We start from the raw sequence: 6,439 nt of genomic DNA on the forward strand, positions 1-6,439 counted from the left end.
AAGTATTCTCTGCATGGAAGCGGAGCCGGTAATGTTTTTACCGTAGATGAAAGGACAGGAGGAATATTTGCCCAAAAGCCTCTGGATCGTGAGGAACACGCTCTCTGGAGGTTTGTGGTTCTTGCCACAGATGAAGGAGGAGATGGCCTCTCAGGGTTTGCCGATGTGATCATTTATGTAGATGATGTGAATGACCATGTGCCTCACTTCATCTGCGAGAGAAACCCCTGCAGTGGAGATGTGCTGGAAAACGCTCCTGCCAACGCGTCCGGCATGGAGATGAGCGCGGGTGATCGAGATGATAAAACCAAGGGTTCCAATGCTATTCTGACTTACTTCATCAGTAATAATCCCCTGGATCTTCGGCATAGACTCCTCCACCGGTGTTATTTATACAGCCCTCGGGAGCCTAGACCGTGAAGAGACAGATACTTACTTTCAGAGGAATGGCTTCCGGTCGGAACAGATCCAGGGCATCTCCTCTTATATCGCGTGAAGAAGGAGCAGGGTGAGTGTTTGGAATACCCCGTAATAATTGATGATTTAAATAAAATGAAGCCTTTCCGTCTAACATCCAGACTTTTGCTAAATGTAACCAATTGAAACGACGATCCCGGGTGGTTTAGTCCTGACGACACGCAACAATCTGTTTATTCTGTGTCATTAGGCTCACTTTTCGCGATGTTGAGTGATTTTGGGGAGGATTGCAGTCAGGATCTGTGTTTGTGGCTGCTGACTCTTAATAAATGTTGCTCCTGTGTAAATATGTAAGCGTACGCCGTTACATGCATGGACTTTAATGCGCTTCTTAAAGGGATAGTATCATATATACGACATGGAGGGGCAAATGCGTTGGGGGTCTTCAGGATCCTCCCAGTATTTTCAAAGGGGACACCATGTAACGGGACCCCTCAGCTATCATATGCACTAAAGGGGGTCTGATTGCTGTAGTGTCCCTTTAAAGACAATTTAGTGCGTGTTCAGGAAGATATTGCTTATTTGCTTTGTCTCTGGGATGCAACCGGTTTGAAGTGACTTCTCTAAGTAATCTGATTTTAAAAGGCATTTATTAAAAATCAGAGACATGGATTCTTTTGGGCAGCGAACATTCCCATAATCCTCCTGGGGTGAGAAGATTAGGTTAAGAGTTCTAGATTTATAATTTTTTTTTTTTAATACCTGTTTTTGTGTAGTTCTTGAACGAGTTGTGATGGAGCATCACGTTAAATGTATACAAAAGGCAGGAATATATGATATATTGTTAGAGAATTTGTTGATTTCCTTACAGGTGTTAAAGATTTCCAGGAGTTTGTGGAACCAGAAGGTTTACCTGAAGGGTCACGGCAGAGAAGCGGACCTATAGCTACTGGGACAGAAGATGACATCATCCTTCCACTCGCTGACAACGTTCTGACTCACGACCTCGCCGTTCCAGAACAACCCTGCGTGTAAAGCATTGGATGCAGGGGTAACCAGGCCGAGGTGACCACAGGCAGCCCTCCCTGTCTATGGAGTGATTATGCTGATGGGGCACCAAAGGCGCCAATTGCATTTGGTTGGGCCCCTTGTGGGGCAGCCTGCATTTATCATAGTGGTATATCAAGGGCAATCTCAGAGAACTGCCCCAGAGTAGTGTTTGCTGGATTTGACTACCTGCGACAAAACATGATACCATACTAACTACTTGGGTGTCATTTATGCATGTTTTCCAAGACAAAAAGGCTGCTCACCATGGGAGATGTTGGCCGGTTGCATCAGCTCCTGAGGGCCATGGCTGGTGGGTCCAGAGGAGACTTGCTGAGCAAGAAGTTGACCCAGGGACTTGTTTCCCCATTGAGATCCCCAGGATCAGGCAAGGAGGGGCCTGTGGCCTGTTCCTACACCATGCGCCACATCCAATATGGTGCCGACAGGAGCCACAAGGTCTGCTAAACCATGCTTTTGGCCTGCTGTGAAGTCCCACACCAACCCCAATATGGAGCTCACTAGGAATATATTTGATGGCGGCACCACAGCAGCTGGCGTGGAGGCAGGTGGATGCACGAAGGCTCCTGAAGATTCCTTGTTGTGGACACCTGCTGTTGTCAGGCCGTTTGTCTGCTTCTTCCCATCCTTTGGCTAGGCGTGTGATATCCACCTTGGCTGGGGGCTGGGTACGAGGTAGCATGGCCCTTCTCCCTCCTCTATTTTCCCCTTTCTCTCCACTTGCAGGGGTACCCATAGTGGTAGAAAGGGGTTCCCCGATGGTTCAGGGTAGATTTGTCCCTGGTCTTGGCTGCTCATGGGTCTTGTGGAAATATTGGAGAGGTGTAGAAGGCAAGCTGGGGGGCTTCTCCCATCTGTGGAATGGGGGCAATACTGGGTAACTGAGTTTTCCCCTGTTAACCCCTTGCTGTGAGTCAGGGCAGGTGAGCTCAAGGCTGGTCCAGACGGGACCGCATGCTTGGGGTTTGGCGCCTCATGCTGTGGATTCCAGGAGGGTGATGGGACTTAGCATAATACGGCCATGTGATGTGACTAAAACTCCAATTCTGTCATCTTAGGTGTTTTTAAGTAGCTGTAACAAGGACTACAGTTCTGAGCGTTTATAACCTATTGGATGTGAGTGCGCTGACTTAGAGATTGTGTATGGCTTTGGTCTTCAGCAGCAACCCTTATAATAAACGCTGGTTCAGGTGAGTGCCTCCCTTTTGGATCTGTATATATATATATATATTGTTTCCCTATCTTGCAGGAATCTCGCCGGCTCCTGCGGGACCCCCTAGAACTCCTGGTCGCTCTGGCACCGCCGGCGTACCCGGCTCCTCGCCCACGGCAGCAAGAAAGAAATCCAAATATTACCGGTAAGCGCGAACGCCATTCTCTCTACATACTGACACTACAGTACTACACACACTGACCCGGCACTATACATACACACACTGACACTACAGTACTACACACACTGACCCCGCTACTATACATACACACACTGACACTACAGTACTACACACACTGACCCGTACACTATACATACACGCACTGACACTACAGTACTACACACACTGACCCCGCTACTATACATACACACACTGACACTACAGCACTACACACACTGACCCCGGCACTATACATATACACACACTGACACTACAGTACTACACACACTGACCCGGCACTATACATACACACACTGACACTACAGTACTACACACACTGACCCCGGCACTATACATACACACACTGACACTACAGTACTACACACACTGACCCCGGCACTATACATATACACACTGACACTACAGTACTACACACACTGACCCCGGCACTATACATACACACACTGACACTACAGTACTACACACACTGACCCCGGCACTATACATACACACACTGACACTACAGTACTACACACACTGACCCCGGCACTATACATATACACACTGACACTACAGTACTACACACACTGACCCCGGCACTCTACATACACACACTGACACTACAGTACTACACACACTGACCCCGGCACTATACATATACACACACTGACACTACAGTACTACACACACTGACCCCGGCACTATACATATACACACTGACACTACAGTACTACACACACTGACCCCGGCACTATACATATATACACTGACACTACAGTACTACACACACTGACCCCGACACTATACATACACACACTGACACTACAGTACTACACACACTGCCCCCACTACTATACATACACACACTGACACTACAGTACTACACACACTGACCCCGGCACTATACATATACACACTGACACTACAGTACTACACACACTGACCCCGCTACTATACATACACACACTGACACTACAGTACTACACACACTGACCCCGGCACTATACATACACACACTGACACTACAGTACTACACACACTGACCCCGGCACTATACATATACACACTGACACTACAGTACTACACACACTGACCCCGGCACTATACATATATACACTGACACTACAGTACTACACACACTGACCCCGACACTATACATACACACACTGACACTACAGTACTACACACACTGCCCCCACTACTATACATACACACACTGACACTACAGTACTACACACACTGACCCCGGCACTATACATATACACACTGACACTACAGTACTACACACACTGACCCCGCTACTATACATACACACACTGACACTACAGTACTACACACACTGACCCCGGCACTATACATACACACACTGACACTACAGTACTACACACACTGACCCCGGCACTATACATACACACTGACACTACAGTACTACACACACTGACCCCGCTACTATACATACACACACTGACACTACAGTACTACACACACTGACCCCGACACTATACATACACACACTGACACTACAGTACTACACACACTGACCCCGACACTATACATATACACACTGACACTACAGTACTACACACACTGACCCCGACACTATACATATACACACTGACACTACAGTACTACACACACTGACCCCGACACTATACATATACACACTGACACTACAGTACTACACACACTGACCCCGGCACTATACATATACACACTGACACTACAGTACTACACACACTGACCCCACTACTATACATACACACACTGACACTACAGTACTACACACACTGACCCCGGCACTATACATACACACACTGACACTACAGTACTACACACACTGACCCCGGCACTATACATACACACACTGACACTACAGTACTACACACACTGACCCCGCTACTATACATACACACACTGACACTACAGTACTACACACACTGACCCCGGCACTATACATACACACACTGACAGTACAGTACTACACACACTGACCCCGGCACTATACATACACACACTGACACTACAGTACTACACACACTGACCCCGACACTATACATACACACTGACACTACAGTACTACACACACTGACCCCTGCACTATACATACACACACTGACACTACAGTACTACACACACTGACCCCGACACTATACATACACACTGACACTACAGTACTACACACACTGACCCCGGCACTATACATACAAACACTGACACTACAGTACTACACACACTGACCCCGGCACTATACATACACACTGACACTACAGTACTACACACACTGACCCCGGCACTGTACATACACACACTGACACTACAGTACTACACACACTGACCCCGGCACTATACATATACACACTGACACTACAGTACTACACACACTGACCCCGACACTATACATACACACTGACACTACAGTACTACACACACTGACCCCGGCACTATACATACACACTGACACTACAGTACTACACACACTGACCCCGGCACTATACGTACACACTGACACTACAGTACTACACACACTGACCCCGGCACTATACATATACACACTGACACTACAGTACTACACACACTGACCCCGGCACTATACATACACACACTGACACTACAGTACTACACACACACTGACCCCGGCACTATACATACACACACTGACACTACAGTACTACACACACTGACCCCGCTACTATACATACACACACTGACACTACAGTACTACACACACTGACCCCGACACTATACATACACACACTGACACTACAGTACTACACACACTGACCCCGACACTATACATACACACACTGACACTACAGTACTACACACACTGACCCCGCTACTATACATACACACACTGACACTACAGAACTACACACACTGACCCCGCTACTATACATACACACTGACACTACAGTACTACACACACTGACCCCGACACTATACATACACACACTGACACTACAGTACTACACACACTGACCCCGGCACTATACATACACACACTGACACTACAGTACTACACACACTGACCCCGGCACTATACATACACACACTGACACTACAGTACTACACACACTGACCCCGGCACTATACATACACACACTGACACTACAGTACTACACACACTGACCCCGGCACTATACATACACACACTGACACTACAGTACTACACACACTGACCCCGGCACTATACATATACACACTGACACTACAGTACTACACACACTGACCCCGGCACTGTACATATACACACTGACACTACAGTACTACACACACTGACCCCGGCACTATACATACACACACTGACACTACAGTACTACACACACTGACCCCGGCACTATACACACACACACACTGACACTACAGTACTACACACACACTGACCCCGGCACTATACATACACACACTGACACTACAGAACTACACACACTGACCCCGGCACTATACATACACACACTGACACTACAGTACTACACACACTGACCCCGGCACTATACATACACACTGACACTACAGTACTACACACACTGACCCCGGCACTATACATACACACACTGACACTACAGTACTACACACACTGA

This window comes from Spea bombifrons, chromosome 9, assembly GCF_027358695.1.
Source record: "Spea bombifrons isolate aSpeBom1 chromosome 9, aSpeBom1.2.pri, whole genome shotgun sequence".
In the NCBI taxonomy this organism is placed as follows: domain Eukaryota; kingdom Metazoa; phylum Chordata; class Amphibia; order Anura; family Pelobatidae; genus Spea; species Spea bombifrons.